The sequence below is a fragment of the Pseudophryne corroboree genome, chromosome 3 (assembly GCF_028390025.1).
Source record: "Pseudophryne corroboree isolate aPseCor3 chromosome 3, aPseCor3.hap2, whole genome shotgun sequence".
Classification (NCBI taxonomy): domain Eukaryota; kingdom Metazoa; phylum Chordata; class Amphibia; order Anura; family Myobatrachidae; genus Pseudophryne; species Pseudophryne corroboree.
Window position 1 is genome coordinate 141,847,861 of NC_086446.1, and position 18,216 is coordinate 141,866,076.

Here is an 18,216-nt window from a genome sequence, read left to right on the forward strand (position 1 = left end):
ATGTAATCAGAGTTAGATTTGATTCAGTGATTTTATAAAAACAGCTAGGAAGCACAGTTTAGCAGTGGGTTGCAGAGAAAAAGAAATATGCTGGCAAAAAAATCCAATTGAGTGATTAAACAGCTCTTCATTTTCTGGCTTTATTTTTATGCTAACAAATTTGTTCTCTGAAAAGTGTCCACAAAGCCAAGTCTCTGATTAACACCTTTGTAAGGATGGTTTTTCACCTATTACTAAATTAAACTTGCTTCATTGGAAAGGCAACAAGATGCATCCTCATTTCAATGTCTACTGAAATAATACAGGTTGACACCAGGAAACATTAACGCCACTGCATCCTTGCTGCTTTCTCATGTGGAAGTCTGTTTAATGTGAAAACAAGGTGATATCTAATTAGCACACAGGTAAGGAATTAAGAAAATCTTTATTTAAGGGTGAAAATGTTTCTCACAAAATCGTTGCCCCAATGCATCATTGAAATTCAAGCTGGAAAGATGATTTTAATATATCACTTGTACATTTTGTATTGCTCTTCTGATGACAATGTAGTTTGTTTTTGTCAATTACCATTTTAATAATAGGGTAAAGAAAATTAAGTGGATTTTTAAAAGAAAACAATACTTTCAATATACTATTAAAACAAATTAAAATGGTAAAAGTTATTGTACTTTAATGAAAAATAAAAGAGCAAAAATATCAATCCCAGTTTTGGATTACTTTAATTAACAAAAAAAATGCATATAGCAGAGGATAGTTTTAATCTGCCTACCTCTGGGTTATGGGCCCAGCATGCTTCCATTGCAGTACTCTGCTGCACATGTAAGTGCAAGAGATCCTGAAGCACTCACTCATCATGGGAAAGTACCAATGTGTTTCTTCGTTGGTGGATGGAAGAAACATCTTACAAAAACTCTCCAGATTATTGACTTTTTAAAGTTTTTCTAGGAAACGTTTTAGATGAATGCTTATTAGCCTTTGTCAGTATGTACTTTTGCAAAGTGTCTCTGTGGTGCAATCAGTTAGTGTGTACGGCTATAAACCAAAAGGTTGGTGGTTCAATCCCACCCAGGGACGTAATTGACCTTGTTATCAGATTTTGGTGATCTTTAAGTAGACAAGTCAAAATTTCAAACCCCCTCTTATGGTGTAGGGTACCTGGCCTTCTCTGATGTAATCAGAGTTAGATTTGATTCAGTGATTTTATAAAAACAGCTAGGAAGCACAATTTAGCAGTGGGTTGCAGAGAAAAAGAAATATGCTGGCAAAAAAAATCCAATTGAGTGATTAAACAGCTCTTAATTTTCTGGATTTATTTTTATGCTAACAAATTTGTTCTTTTAAAAGTGTCCACAAAGCCAAGTCTCTGATTAACACCTTTGTAGGGATAGTTTTTAACCTATTACTAAATTAAATTTGCTTCATTGGAAAGGCAGCAAGATGCATCCTCATTTCAATGTCTACTGAAATAATACGGGTTGACACAAGGAAACATTAACGCCACTGCATCCTTGCTGCTTTCTCATGTGGAAGTCTGTTTAATGTGAAAACAAGGTGATATCTAATTAGCACACAGGTAAGGAATTAAGAATATCTTTATTTAAGGGTGAAGATGTTTCTCACAAAATCGTTGCCCCAATGCATCATTGAAATTCAAGCTGGAAAGATGATTTTAATTTATCACTTGTACATTTTGTATTGCTCTTCTGGTGACAATGTAGTTTGTTTTTGTCAATTACCCTTTTAATAATAGGGTAAAGAAAATTAAGTGGATTTTTTAAAGAAAACTATAATGTCAATATACTATTAAAACAAATTAAAATGGTAAAAGTTATTGTACTTTAAGTAAAAATAAAAGAGCAAAAATATCAATCCCAGTTTTGATTACTTAAATTAACAAAAAAAAATGCATATAGCAAAGGATAGTTTCAATCTGCTTACCTCAGGGTTATGGGCCCAGCATGCTTCCATTGCAGTACTCTGCTGCACATGTAAGTGCAAGAGATCCTGAAGCACTCAGTCATCATGGGAAAGTACCAATGTGTTTCTTCGTTGGTTGATGGAAGAAAAATCTTACAAAAACTCTCCAGATTATTGACTTTTTAAAGTTTTTCTAGGAAACGTTTTAGATGAATGCTTATTAGCCTTTGTCAGTATGTACTTTTGCTAAGTGTCTCTGTGGCGCAATCAGTTAGTGTATATGGCTATTAACCAAAAGGTTGGTGGTTCAATCCCACCCAGGGACGTAATTGACCTTGTTATCAGATTTTGGTGATCTTTAAGTAGACAAGTCAAAATTTCAAACCCCCTCTTATGGTGTAGGGTACCTGGCCTTCTCTGATGTAATCAGAGTTATGGGCCCTACACACTGGCCGATATTTTGAAAGATATGAACGATCTCGTTCATAAATGAACGAGATCTCGTTCATATCTTTCAGTGTGGAGACTTAAGCGATGAACGATGCGCGTCCCCGCGCTCGTTCATCGCTGGTCTCCTGTCGGCTGTGCATGCAGGCCAATATGGACGATCTCGTCCATATTTGCCTGCACGTCTATGGAGCCGGGTGACGGGGGGAGTGAAGAAGCTTCACTCCCCCCGTCACTGCCCCCCCCGCCGCCGGGTCGCTCGTCGGCCGTATCGGCCGTCGGGCACCTCGGCCAGTGAGTAGGGCCCATAAGATTTGATTCAGTGATTTTATAAAAACAGCTAGGAAGCACAATTTAGCAGTGGGTTGCAGAGAAAAAGAAATATGCTGGCAAAAAAATCCAATTGAGTGATTAAACAGCTCTTCATTTTCTGGCTTTATTTTTATGCTAACAAATTTGTTCTCTGAAAAGTGTCCACAAAGCCAAGTCTCTGATTAACACCTTTGTAAGGATGGTTTTTCACCTATTACTAAATTAAACTTGCTTCATTGGAAAGGCAGCAAGATGCATCCTCATTTCAATGTCTACTGAAATAATACAGGTTGACACCAGGAAACATTAACGCCACTGCATCCTTGCTGCTTTCTCATGTGGAAGTCTGTTTAATGTGAAAACAAGGTGATATCTAATTAGCACACAGGTAAGGAATTAAGAAAATCTTTATTTAAGGGTGAAAATGTTTCTCACAAAATCGTTGCCCCAATGCATCATTGAAATTCAAGCTGGAAAGATGATTTTAATATATCACTTGTACATTTTGTATTGCTCTTCTGGTGACAATGTAGTTTGTTTTTGTCAATTACCATTTTAATAATAGGGTAAAGAAAATTAAGTGGATTTTTAAAAGAAAACAATACTTTCAATATACTATTAAAACAAATTAAAATGGTAAAAGTTATTGTACTTTAATGAAAAATAAAAGAGCAAAAATATCAATCCCAGTTTTGGATTACTTTAATTAACAAAAAAAATGCATATAGCAGAGGATAGTTTTAATCTGCCTACCTCTGGGTTATGGGCCCAGCATGCTTCCATTGCAGTACTCTGCTGCACATGTAAGTGCAAGAGATCCTGAAGCACTCAGTCATCATGGGAAAGTACCAATGTGTTTCTTCGTTGGTTGATGGAAGAAACATCTTACAAAAACTCTCCAGATTATTGACTTTTTAAAGTTTTTCTAGGAAACGTTTTAGATGAATGCTTATTAGCCTTTGTCAGTATGTACTTTTGCTAAGTGTCTCTGTGGCGCAATCAGTTAGTGTATATGGCTATTAACCAAAAGGTTGGTGGTTCAATCCCACCCAGGGACGTAATTGACCTTGTTATCAGATTTTGGTGATCTTTAAGTAGACAAGTCAAAATTTCAAACCCCCTCTTATGGTGTAGGGTACCTGGCCTTCTCTGATGTAATCAGAGTTAGATTTGATTCAGTGATTTTATAAAAACAGCTAGGAAGCACAATTTAGCAGTGGGTTTCAGAGAAAAAGAAATATGCTGGCAAAAAAATCCAATTGAGTGATTAAACAGCTCTTCATTTTCTGGCTTTATTTTTATGCTAACAAATTTGTTCTCTGAAAAGTGTCCACAAAGCCAAGTCTCTGATTAACACCTTTGTAAGGATGGTTTTTCACCTATTACTAAATTAAACTTGCTTCATTGGAAAGGCAGCAAGATGCATCCTCATTTCAATGTCTACTGAAATAATACAGGTTGACACCAGGAAACATTAACGCCACTGCATCCTTGCTGCTTTCTCATGTGGAAGTCTGTTTAATGTGAAAACAAGGTGATATCTAATTAGCACACAGGTAAGGAATTAAGAAAATCTTTATTTAAGGGTGAAAATGTTTCTCACAAAATCGTTGCCCCAATGCATCATTGAAAGTCAAGCTGGAAAGATGATTTTAATATATCACTTGTACATTTTGTATTGCTCTTCTGGTGACAATGTAGTTTGTTTTTGTCAATTACCATTTTAATAATAGGGTAAAGAAAATTAAGTGGATTTTTAAAAGAAAACAATACTTTCAATATACTATTAAAACAAATTAAAATGGTAAAAGTTATTGTACTTTAATGAAAAATAAAAGAGCAAAAATATCAATCCCAGTTTTGGATTACTTTAATTAACAAAAAAAATGCATATAGCAGAGGATAGTTTTAATCTGCCTACCTCTGGGTTATGGGCCCAGCATGCTTCCATTGCAGTACTCTGCTGCACATGTAAGTGCAAGAGATCCTGAAGCACTCAGTCATCATGGGAAAGTACCAATGTGTTTCTTCGTTGGTTGATGGAAGAAACATCTTACAAAAACTCTCCAGATTATTGACTTTTTAAAGTTTTTCTAGGAAACGTTTTAGATGAATGCTTATTAGCCTTTGTCAGTATGTACTTTTGCTAAGTGTCTCTGTGGCGCAATCAGTTAGTGTATATGGCTATTAACCAAAAGGTTGGTGGTTCAATCCCACCCAGGGACGTAATTGACCTTGTTATCAGATTTTGGTGATCTTTAAGTAGACAAGTCAAAATTTCAAACCCCCTCTTATGGTGTAGGGTACCTGGCCTTCTCTGATGTAATCAGAGTTAGATTTGATTCAGTGATTTTATAAAAACAGCTAGGAAGCACAATTTAGCAGTGGGTTGCAGAGAAAAAGAAATATGCTGGCAAAAAAATCCAATTGAGTGATTAAACAGCTCTTCATTTTCTGGCTTTATTTTTATGCTAACAAATTTGTTCTCTGAAAAGTGTCCACAAAGCCAAGTCTCTGATTAACACCTTTGTAAGGATGGTTTTTCACCTATTACTAAATTAAACTTGCTTCATTGGAAAGGCAGCAAGATGCATCCTCATTTCAATGTCTACTGAAATAATACAGGTTGACACCAGGAAACATTAACGCCACTGCATCCTTGCTGCTTTCTCATGTGGAAGTCTGTTTAATGTGAAAACAAGGTGATATCTAATTAGCACACAGGTAAGGAATTAAGAAAATCTTTATTTAAGGGTGAAAATGTTTCTCACAAAATCGTTGCCCCAATGCATCATTGAAATTCAAGCTGGAAAGATGATTTTAATATATCACTTGTACATTTTGTATTGCTCTTCTGGTGACAATGTAGTTTGTTTTTGTCAATTACCATTTTAATAATAGGGTAAAGAAAATTAAGTGGATTTTTAAAAGAAAACAATACTTTCAATATACTATTAAAACAAATTAAAATGGTAAAAGTTATTGTACTTTAATGAAAAATAAAAGAGCAAAAATATCAATCCCAGTTTTGGATTACTTTAATTAACAAAAAAAATGCATATAGCAGAGGATAGTTTTAATCTGCCTACCTCTGGGTTATGGGCCCAGCATGCTTCCATTGCAGTACTCTGCTGCACATGTAAGTGCAAGAGATCCTGAAGCACTCAGTCATCATGGGAAAGTACCAATGTGTTTCTTCGTTGGTGGATGGAAGAAACATCTTACAAAAACTCTCCAGATTATTGACTTTTTAAAGTTTTTCTAGGAAACGTTTTAGATGAATGCTTATTAGCCTTTGTCAGTATGTACTTTTGCAAAGTGTCTCTGTGGCGCAATCAGTTAGTGTGTACGGCTATAAACCAAAAGGTTGGTGGTTCAATCCCACCCAGGGACGTAATTGACCTTGTTATCAGATTTTGGTGATCTTTAAGTAGACAAGTCAAAATTTCAAACCCCCTCTTATGGTGTAGGGTACCTGGCCTTCTCTGATGTAATCAGAGTTAGATTTGATTCAGTGATTTTATAAAAACAGCTAGGAAGCACAATTTAGCAGTGGGTTGCAGAGAAAAAGAAATATGCTGGCAAAAAAATCCAATTGAGTGATTAAACAGCTCTTCATTTTCTGGCTTTATTTTTATGCTAACAAATTTGTTCTTTGAAAAGTGTCCACAAAGCCAAGTCTCTGATTAACACCTTTGTAGGGATGGTTTTTCACCTATTACTAAATTAAATTTGCTTCATTGGAAAGGCAGCAAGATGCATCCTCATTTCAATGTCTACTGAAATAATACGGGTTGACACAAGGAAACATTAACGCCACTGCATCCTTGCTGCTTTCTCATGTAGAAGTCTGTTTAATGTGAAAACAAGGTGATATCTAATTAGCACACAGGTAAGGAATTAAGAAAATCTTTATTTAAGGGTGAAGATGTTTCTCACAAAATCGTTGCCCCAATGCATCATTGAAATTCAAGCTGGAAAGATGATTTTAATATATCACTTGTACATTTTGTATTGCTCTTCTGGTGACAATGTAGTTTGTTTTTGTCAATTACCATTTTAATAATAGGGTAAAGAAAATTAAGTGGATTTTTGAAAGAAAACAATACTGTCAATATACTATTAAAACAAATTAAAATGGTAAAAGTTATTGTACTTTAAGTAAAAATAAAAGAGCCAAAATATCAATCCCAGTTTTGGATTACTTTAATTAACAAAAAAAAATGCATATAGCAGAGGATAGTTTCAATCTGCCTACCGCTGGGTTATGGGCCCAGCATGCTTCCATTGCTGTACTCTGCTGCACATGTAAGTGCAAGAGATCCTGAAGCACTCACTCATCATGGGAAAGTACCAATGTGTTTCTCGTTGGTTGATGGAAGAAACATTTTACAAAAACTCTCCAGATTATTGACTTTTTAAAGTTTTTCTAGGAAACGTTCTAGATGTATGCTTATTAGCCTTTGTCAGTATGTCCTTTTTGCGAAGTGTCTCTGTGGTGCAATCGGTTAGTGTGTCCGGCTACTAACCAAAAGGTTGGTGGTTCAATCCCACCCAGGGACGTAATTGACCTTGTTATCAGATTTTGGTGATCTTTAAGTAGACAAGTCAAAATTTCAAACCCCCTGTTATGGTGTAGGGTACCTGGCCTTTTCTGATGTAATCAGAGTTAGATTTGATTCAGTGATTTAATAAAAACAGCTAGGAAGCACAATTTAGCAGTGGGTTGCAGAGAAAAAGAAATATGCTGGCAAAAAAAATCCAATTGAGTGATTAAACAGCTCCTTATTTTCTGGCTTTATTTTTATGCTAACAAATTTGTTCTCTGAAAAGTGTCCACAAAGCCAAGTCTCTGATTAACACCTTTGTAGGGATGGTTTTTCACCTATTACTAAATTAAACTTGCTTCATTGGAAAGGCAGCAAGATGCATCCTCATTTCAATGTCTACTGAAATAATACAGGTTGACACCAGGAAACATTAACACCACTGCATCCTTGCTGCTTTCTCATGTAGAAGTCTGTTTAATGTGAAAACAAGGTGTTATCTAATTAGCACACAGGTAAGGAATTAAGAAAATCTTTATTTAAGGGTGAAGATGTTTCTCACAAAATCGTTGCCCCAATGCATCATTGAAATTCAAGCTGGAAAGATGATTTTAATATATCACTTGTACATTTTGTATTGCTCTTCTGGTGACAATGTAGTTTGTTTTTGTCAATTACCATTTTAATAATAGGGTAAAGAAAATTAAGTGGATTTTTGAAAGAAAACAATACTGTCAATATACTATTAAAACAAATTAAAATGGTAAAAGTTATTGTACTTTAAGTAAAAATAAAAGAGCCAAAATATCAATCCCAGTTTTGGATTACTTTAATTAACAAAAAAAAATGCATATAGCAGAGGATAGTTTCAATCTGCCTACCGCTGGGTTATGGGCCCAGCATGCTTCCATTGCTGTACTCTGCTGCACATGTAAGTGCAAGAGATCCTGAAGCACTCACTCATCATGGGAAAGTACCAATGTGTTTCTTCGTTGGTTGATGGAAGAAACATCTTACAAAAACTCTCCAGATTATTGACTTTTTAAAGTTTTTCTAGGAAACGTTTTAGATGAATGCTTATTAGCCTTTGTCAGTATGTACTTTTGCAAAGTGTCTCTGTGGCGCAATCAGTTAATGTGTATGGCTACTAACCAAAAGGTTGGTGGGTCAATCCCACCCAGGGACGTAATTGACCTTGTTATCAGATTTTGGTGATCTTTAAGTAGACAAGTCAAAATTTCAAACCCCCTCTTATGGTGTAGGGTACCTGGCCTTCTCTGATGTAATCAGAGTTAGATTTGATTCAGTGATTTTATAAAAACAGCTAGGAAGCACAATTTAGCAGTGGGTTGCAGAGAAAAAGAAATATGCTGGCAAAAAAATCCAATTGAGTGATTAAACAGCTCTTCATTTTCTGGCTTTATTTTTATGCTAACAAATTTGTTCTTTGAAAAGTGTCCACAAAGCCAAGTCTCTGATTAACACCTTTGTAGGGATGGTTTTTCACCTATTACTAAATTAAATTTGCTTCATTGGAAAGGCAGCAAGATGCATCCTCATTTCAATGTCTACTGAAATAATACGGGTTGACACCAGGAAACATTAACGCCACTGCATCCTTGCTGCTTTCTCATGTAGAAGTCTGTTTAATGTGAAAACAAGGTGATATCTAATTAGCACACAGGTAAGGAATTAAGAAAATCTTTATTTAAGGGTGAAGATGTTTCTCACAAAATCGTTGCCCCAATGCATCATTGAAATTCAAGCTGGAAAGATGATTTTAATATATCACTTGTACATTTTGTATTGCTCTTCTGGTGACAATGTAGTTTGTTTTTGTCAATTACCCTTTTAATAATAGGGTAAAGAAAATTAAGTGGATTTTTGAAAGAAAACTATACTGTCAATATACTATTAAAACAAATTAAAATGGTAAAAGTTATTGTACTTTAAGTAAAAATAAAAGAGCCAAAATATCAATCCCAGTTTTGATTACTTAAATTAACAAAAAAAAATGCATATAGCAAAGGATAGTTTCAATCTGCCTACCTCTGGGTTATGGGCTCAGCATGCTTCCATTGCAGTACTCTGCTGCACATGTAAGTGCAAGAGATCCTGAAGCACTCAGTCATCATGGGAAAGTACCAATGTGTTTCTTCGTTGGTTGATGGAAGAAACATCTTACAACAACTCTCCAGATTATTGACTTTTTAAAGTTTTTCTAGGAAACGTTCTAGATGTATGCCTTTGTCAGTAGGTACTTTTTGCAAAGTGTCTCTGTGGCGCAATCGGTTAGTGTGTCCAGCTACTAACCAAAAGGTTGGTGGTTCAATCCCACCCAGGGACGTAATTGACCTTGTTATCAGATTTTGGTGATCTTTAAGTAGACAAGTCAAAATTTCAAACCCCTTGTTATGGTGTAGGGTACCTGGCCTTCTCTGATGTAATCAGAGTTAGATTTGATTAATTGATTTTATAAAAACAGCTAGGAAGCACAATTTAGCAGTGGGTTGCAGAGAAAAATAAATATGCTGGCAAAAAAAATCCAATTGAGTGATTAAACAGCTCTTTATTTTCTGGCTTTATTTTTATGCTAACAAATTTGTTCTCTGAAAAGTGTCCACAAAGCCAAGTCTCTGATTAACACCTTTGTAGGGATGGTTTTTCACCTATTACTAAATTAAACTTGCTTCATTGGAAAGGCAGCAAGATGCATCCTCATTTCAATGTCTACTGAAATAACACAGGTTGACACCAGGAAACATTAACGCCACTGCATCCTTGCTGCTTTCTCATGTGGAAGTCTGTTTAATGTGAAAACAAGGTGATATCTAATTAGCACACAGGTAAGGAATTAAGAAAATCTTTATTTAAGGGTGAAGATGTTTCTCACAAAATCGTTGCCCCAATGCATCATTGAAATTCAAGCTGGAAAGATGATTTTAATATATCACTTGTACATTTTGTATTGCTCTTCTGGTGACAATGTAGTTTGTTTTTGTCAATTACCCTTTTAATAAAAGGGTAAAGAAAATTAAGTGGATTTTTTTAAAGAAAACTATACTGTCAATATACTATTCAAACAAATTAAAATGGTAAAAGTTATTGTACTTCAAGTAAAAATAAAAGAGCAAAAATATCAATCCCAGTTTTGATTACTTAAATTAACAAAAAAAATGCATATAGCAAAGGATAGTTTCAATCTGCCTACCTCTGGGTTATGGGCCCAGCATGCTTCCATTGCAGTACTCTGCTGCACATGTAAGTGCAAGAGATCCTGAAGCACTCACTCATCATGGGAAAGTACCAATGTGTTTCTTCGTTGGTTGATGGAAGAAACATTTTACAAAAACTCTCCAGATTATTGACTTTTTAAAGTTTTTCTAGGAAACGTTCTAGATGTATGCTTATTAGCCTTTGTCAGTATGTACTTTTTGCGAAGTGTCTCTGTGGCGCAATCGGTTAGTGTGTCCGGCTACTAACCAAAAGGTTGGTGGTTCAATCCCAACCAGGGACGTAATTGACCTTGTTATCAGATTTTGGTGATCTTTAAGTAGACAAGTCAAAATTTCAAACCCCCTGTTATGGTGTAGGGTACCTGGCCTTCTCTGATGTAATCAGAGTAAGATTTGATTCAGTGATTTTATAAAAACAGCTAGGAAGCACAATTTAGCAGTGGGTTGCAGAGAAAAAGAAATATGCTGCCGAGAAAAAGAAATATGCTGCCAAAAAAAATCCAATTGAGTGATTAAACAGCTCTTCATTTTCTGGCTTTATTTTTATGCTAACAAATTTGTTCTTTGAAAAGTGTCCACAAAGCCAAGTCTCTGATTAACACCTTTGTAGGGATGGTTTTTCACCTATTACTAAATTAAATTTGCTTCATTGGAAAGGCAGCAAGATGCATCCTCATTTCAATGTCTACTGAAATAATACGGGTTGACACCAGGAAACATTAACGCCACTGCATCCTTGCTGCTTTCTCATGTAGAAGTCTGTTTAATGTGAAAACAAGGTGATATCTAATTAGCACACAGGTAAGGAATTAAGAAAATCTTTATTTAAGGGTGAAGATGTTTCTCACAAAATCGTTGCCCCAATGCATCATTGAAATTCAAGCTGGAAAGATGATTTTAATATATCACTTGTACATTTTGTATTGCTCTTCTGGTGACAATGTAGTTTGTTTTTGTCAATTACCCTTTTAATAATAGGGTAAAGAAAATTAAGTGGATTTTTTAAAGAAAACTATACTGTCAATATACTATTAAAACAAATTAAAATGGTAAAAGTTATTGTACTTTAAGTAAAAATAAAAGAGCCAAAATATCAATCCCAGTTTTGATTACTTAAATTAACAAAAAAAAATGCATATAGCAAAGGATAGTTTCAATCTGCCTACCTCTGGGTTATGGGCTCAGCATGCTTCCATTGCAGTACTCTGCTGCACATGTAAGTGCAAGAGATCCTGAAGCACTCAGTCATCATGGGAAAGTACCAATGTGTTTCTTCGTTGGTTGATGGAAGAAACATCTTACAACAACTCTCCAGATTATTGACTTTTTAAAGTTTTTCTAGGAAACGTTCTAGATGTATGCCTTTGTCAGTAGGTACTTTTTGCAAAGTGTCTCTGTGGCGCAATCGGTTAGTGTGTCCAGCTACTAACCAAAAGGTTGGTGGTTCAATCCCACCCAGGGACGTAATTGACCTTGTTATCAGATTTTGGTGATCTTTAAGTAGACAAGTCAAAATTTCAAACCCCCTGTTATGGTGTAGGGTACCTGGCCTTCTCTGATGTAATCAGAGTTAGATTTGATTCATTGATTTTATAAAAACAGCTAGGAAGCACAATTTAGCAGTGGGTTGCAGAGAAAAATAAATATGCTGGCAAAAAAAATCCAATTGAGTGATTAAACAGCTCTTTATTTTCTGGCTTTATTTTTATGCTAACAAATTTGTTCTCTGAAAAGTGTCCACAAAGCCAAGTCTCTGATTAACACCTTTGTAGGGATGGTTTTTCACCTATTACTAAATTAAACTTGCTTCATTGGAAAGGCAGCAAGATGCATCCTCATTTCAATGTCTACTGAAATAACACAGGTTGACACCAGGAAACATTAACGCCACTGCATCCTTGCTGCTTTCTCATGTGGAAGTCTGTTTAATGTGAAAACAAGGTGATATCTAATTAGCACACAGGTAAGGAATTAAGAAAATCTTTATTTAAGGGTGAAGATGTTTCTCACAAAATCGTTGCCCCAATGCATCATTGAAATTCAAGCTGGAAAGATGATTTTAATATATCACTTGTACATTTTGTATTGCTCTTCTGGTGACAATGTAGTTTGTTTTTGTCAATTACCATTTTAATAATAGGGTAAAGAAAATTAAGTGGATTTTTGAAAGAAAACAATACTGTCAATATACTATTAAAACAAATTAAAATGGTAAAAGTTATTGTACTTTAAGTAAAAATAAAAGAGCCGAAATATCAATCCCAGTTTTGGATTACTTTAATTAACAAAAAAAAAATGCATATAGCAAAGGATAGTTTCAATCTGCCTACCGCTGGGTTATGGGCCCAGCATGCTTCCATTGCTGTACTCTGCTGCACATGTAAGTGCAAGAGATCCTGAAGCACTCACTCATCATGGGAAAGTACCAATGTGTTTCTTCGTTGGTGGATGGAAGAAACATCTTACAAAAACTCTCCAGATTATTGACTTTTTAAAGTTTTTCTAGGAAACGTTTTAGATGAATGCTTATTAGCCTTTGTCAGTATGGACTTTTGCAAAGTGTCTCTGTGGCGCAATCAGTTAGTGTGCACGGCTATTAACCAAAAGGTTGGTGGTTCAATCCCACCCAGGGACGTAATTGACCTTGTTATCAGATTTTGGTGATCTTTAAGTAGACAAGTCAAAATTTCAAACCCCCTCTTATGGTGTAGGGTACCTGGCCTTCTCTGATGTAATCAGATTTGATTCAGTGATTTTATAAAAACAGCTAGGAAGCACAATTTAGCAGTGGGTTGAAGAGAAAAAGAAATATGCTGGCAAAAGAATCCAATTGGGAGATTAAACAGCTCTTTATTTTCTGGCTTTATTTTTATGCTAACAAATTTGTTCTCTGAAAAGTGTCCACAAAGCCAAGTCTCTGATTAACACCTTTGTAGGGATGGTTTTTAACCTATTACTAAATTAAACTTGCTTCATTGGAAAGGCAGCAAGATGCATCCTCATTTCAATGTCTACTGAAATAATACGGGTTGACACCAGGAAACATTAACGCCACTGCATCCTTGCTGCTTTCTCATGTAGAAGTCTGTTTAATGTGAAAACAAGGTGATATCTAATTAGCACACAGGTAAGGAATTAAGAAAATCTTTATTTAAGGGTGAAGATGTTTCTCACAAAATCGTTGCCCCAATGCATCATTGAAATTCAAGCTGGAAAGATGATTTTAATATATCACTTGTACATTTTGTATTGCTCTTCTGGTGACAATGTAGTTTGTTTTTGTCAATTACCCTTTTAATAATAGGGTAAAGAAAATTAAGTGGATTTTTTAAAGAAAACTATACTGTCAATATACTATTAAAACAAATTAAAATGGTAAAAGTTATTGTACTTTAAGTAAAAATAAAAGAGCCAAAATATCAATCCCAGTTTTGATTACTTAAATTAACAAAAAAAAATGCATATAGCAAAGGATAGTTTCAATCTGCCTACCTCTGGGTTATGGGCTCAGCATGCTTCCATTGCAGTACTCTGCTGCACATGTAAGTGCAAGAGATCCTGAAGCACTCAGTCATCATGGGAAAGTACCAATGTGTTTCTTCGTTGGTTGATGGAAGAAACATCTTACAAAAACTCTCCAGATTATTGACTTTTTAAAGTTTTTCTAGGAAACGTTCTAGATAAATGCTTATTAGCCTTTGTCAGTATGTACTTTTTGCAAAGTGTCTCTGTGGCGCAATCGGTTAGTGTGTTCGGCTATTAACCAAAAGGTTGGTGGTTCAATCCCACCCAGGGACGTAATTGACCTTGTGATCAGATTTTCCAGCGTGTTTTGTTTGCGCCTTTGCAAATGTCTTACATCGACAAACTTATTTAGTACTATTTTGCAAATAGGGTTAAATTGTTGCAACATTGTGTTCCCTAATTGCTTGATTTTTTAAATGCAACAATTGATAAAGACACCTGATAACTGCTCTGTGGAGTCTTATTTTGCGTCTACTTCTTATCTACATTTAATTCCCTACCTCTAATCAAGGCATTTTTAAATGCTGGGGTCTGCCAGGACGTGAGGCCTACCTAGACTTTAGATCTGAATTTGAATGTACTTGTGAACTAACTTAATTTCCTACTTCTAAATTCATTCCTAAATTCACTACTTACATGAATCCTGTAGTTGGGCATTTTGGGACTTCGATTGTGGGCATTGTTTTGTGTCCAGACCAGCAGCAGGTGGTGTGCATTTGCTGGAAAGGCATCGAAGACCTCCGATATGCTGCATCTCCTGATGTGTGTCTACCTCAAGTGACTGTCAGCAAATGCCTGCTAGATACCCCATTCCAAGCTGATTGTGACATCACGGAACATGCATCATAGAACAGGCATGCTAGAACATGGGTCTTCAACCTGCGACCCTCCAGCTGCTGTGGAACTACACATCCCAGCATGCCCTGCCTCAGTTTTAGCATACCTTAATAGCAAAACTGTGGCAGGGCATGCTGGGATGTGTAGTTTCACAGCAGCTGGAGGGCCACAGGATGAAGACCCATGTGCTAGAGCCAAGCCGCAGGTACATTGAATGCTAGCAAGCTGAATGTTTAAATCCTTTTTGTTCCGCAGCATTCCAATGCGGAAGATTCCATGGAACCAGAGATTATTCCATTGAGAAGGACATGCTGCCTGGATGACTGCACTGTGCAAATTAAGTCACGGAGCCAGTTGGCTTGTGGGTGGCTCTGGTGACTGGGTGGTTGGGTGGGCGGTGTGTCGGAGGTGGAGCACATGCAAATGAATGTGTATCATCCAGCTAGTGAGAGTGAAAACTCATGCAGGAGTGTGCCTGCTTGTCAGTGGGTTATGCACCTTGCCAGACGTCAAATCTACATGGAGCAGCTGGAGGGGACAAGAGCAGGTTTGCAAAATATAGATAGAAGAGCATATATGCTGGCACATTCTCCATGATTGTGTCAGCTTATGTTTTGGTGCACTGCACTTTCCTCCACTAAGTTTTAGCTATTTTGGTTAAACGCAAGTGTAGTTGCTTCTCGCCCTTTTGGCTGTGATCTTGTATCGTGGTTGAAGAGTCTGCTGGAGGGATTGTTTTCTTCATTGGCGAGAGACTGAAGATATTCCAGGATGGAAGGCTTGGGAACACTATCCGTTTTTAAGTTGTGGAAGAGTTGAAAGACCGGATTGGACTACATTCTATAGTAAAGGATATCTTTGTATTTATTGATCCTCCCTTTATATGTGTCTATCTTTCAATAAAGCTTCGGGCTTGTGATTCCCTCACCCTCTTACACTCCACACCCATAGCCTTATTAACTGTTGTATTATTGTATTCCATTGAGAAGGACATGCTGCCTGGATGACTACACTGTGCAAATTAAATCACGGAGCCAGTTGGCTTGTGGGTGGCTCTGGTCACTGGGTGGTTGGGTGGGTGGTGTGTCGGAGGTGGAGCACATGCAAATGATTGTGTATCATCCAGCTAGTGAGAGAGAAAACGCATGCAGGAGTGTGCCTGCTTGTCAGTGGGTTATGCACCTTTCCAGACGTCAAATCTACATGGAGCAGCTGGAGAGGACAAGAGCAGGTTTGCAAAATATAGACAGAAGAGCTCTCCAGCCTAGTTTGCTGTCTGTTTCCACTTCTCTTTTCTTGAGCCGCTCCCTTCTATGCCCTTGCGCACTATCCTGACTTCTCCCATCTGCTTACATTGTGCCTTCCAACGCACAATGCGAACTACAGGTAGTGCTGCAGGGCCCACACCCTTTTACTTGCCATACAGAGCAGCTCTGGAGCTGTTACAGTGCCCAGCTTCTGCAAGAAATCAGCTTGAATGCTTCAGGGGCTGGGGCATAGCCAACATGAGCCCCACACCGAAGGAGGGTGGAGGTGTTTAATGCGAACTAGGGGTCATCCAAGCGCCACAAAAGGCCGCCATGCCCTGCATGCCCCTTTTCTCTTTTCATATGCAGACGAGGGTTGAAGCCAACTTTGACCCACTGCTTGGATGACATCACCATATGCAAATCCATCTGCTGCAGGCCTTCCCCCAGGAATGCTTGCACTAGTTGTTGCATTTGGTTTGTTGTTTGGGGGTGCTTCAGTATTAGGCAGCCTTCTGCCCTCCCATGTTCATCTGAAAATATGTGTTCTCCCTGCAGTTGTTGTCCCCAGATGAGAGTTCCCTTGTGCTGCCTCAGTTGAATCTTCTTTACTTGACAGAGATGTGCCTGAGCAGCGGCCCTCCCTAGCCCTATCCCAAATCATACTTATTTTGCTTAGGAGATATCATGGTAATGAAGACTGTTATCCCAGGGTGAGGTTCATTCATTGCATTCTGGGTATGCTGACCCCTGTGATTTCCCCAAATGTGGGAAACTCGACTTCATTATTTGTGGTAGTGGGGGACTGTGTTTGTGCTTTCCTCTGGTCAGCTCTGGTAAAAGTCAGATTTATTTGTCTCAGATCTTCCTCTAGCCTTGTTCTTCTTTCGAGAGTTCCCTTGTGCTGACTCAGTTGGATCTCCTTCACTTGACAGGGAAGTGCCCGAGCAGCGACCCTACCCAGCTCTAGCCCAACTCCTACTTACCTGCCAGGTGAGATACTATGATCATGAAGGTGCTTCTCCCAGGGCAAGGCTCACCCATTGCACTCTGGGTGTGCTGCTCTTGCGATTTCCCCAAATGTGGGAAACTTGACTGCATAATTTGTGTTTCCCCTGGTCGGCTCTCGTATAATTCAGATCTCTTTGTCTCAGGTCTCTCTCCAGCCTAGTTTGCTGTCTGTTTCCACTTCTCTTTTCTTGAGCCGCTCCCTTCTATGCCCTTGTGCACTATCCCAGGATAATTATTGTAGCTGGTCTGCGGGTAACAGCTCTCAGATCCACTTCTAGAAAAAATGCAACAATGTAATTTGAGTGACAAACTGCAGAGATGAACCCTTTCTGTGACTGCTGCACAGGGATCACACAAACTCTATTCATAGGGCTGACTTCACTTAGGGGAGATGTTCTCGCCCCGCAAAGAAGTGCGAGTATATACCGCACTTACGGTACCATTGGATTTACAGATATTTTCTTGCAATACACTATGGGGGTCATTCTGAGTTGATTGCTCGCTAGCAGTTTTTAGCAGCCTTAAAACGGTGGAGTTAACATATCTCACGTGGAAGGTGGTCATGTTATTAGCCTTGGCTTCGGCTAGGCGAGTGTCGGAATTAGCGGCTTTGTCACATAAAAGCCCATATTTGGTGTTCCATGTGGATAGAGCGGAATTGCGGACCCATCCTCAATTCCTACCAAAAGTGGTCTCATCTTTTCATATGAACCAACCTATTGTGGTGCCTTTGGCTACGCGTGACTTGGAGGATTCCGAGTTACTTGATGTGGTCAGGGCTTTGAAAATTTACGTGGCCAGGACGGCTAGAGTCAGGAAAACTGAAGCGCTGTTTGTCCTGTATGCAACCAACAAGATTGGTGCCCCTGCTTCAAAGCAGGCTATTGCTCGCTGGATTTGTAACACGATTCAGCAAGCGCATTCTATGGCTGGATTGCAGTTACCGAAATCGGTCTAGGCCCATTCCACGAGGAAAGTGGGCTCTTCTTGGGCGGCTGCCCGAGGGGTCTCGGCACTACAGCTGTGTCAAGCTGCTACTTGGTCAGGTTCAAACACCTTTTCAAAATACTATAAGTTTGATACCCTGGCTGAGGAGGAACTCATGTTTGCTCAATCGGTGCTGCAGAGTCATCCGCA

The 18,216-nt window shown here is 37.8% G+C and overlaps 2 non-coding genes across 2 annotated transcripts; both read left to right on the forward strand.

The window, feature by feature from the left end:
- Positions 1-16,730: 16,730 nt before the first annotated feature.
- LOC134899198 (U1 spliceosomal RNA) lies at positions 16,731-16,894 on the forward strand. Its single transcript, XR_010172879.1, has one exon. It is a non-coding gene; the product is annotated as a U1 spliceosomal RNA (small nuclear RNA).
- A 152-nt stretch (positions 16,895-17,046) lies between these two features.
- On the forward strand, positions 17,047-17,209 carry LOC134899293 (U1 spliceosomal RNA). Its single transcript, XR_010172973.1, has one exon. It is a non-coding gene; the product is annotated as a U1 spliceosomal RNA (small nuclear RNA).
- The last annotated feature ends 1,007 nt before the right edge of the window (positions 17,210-18,216 follow it).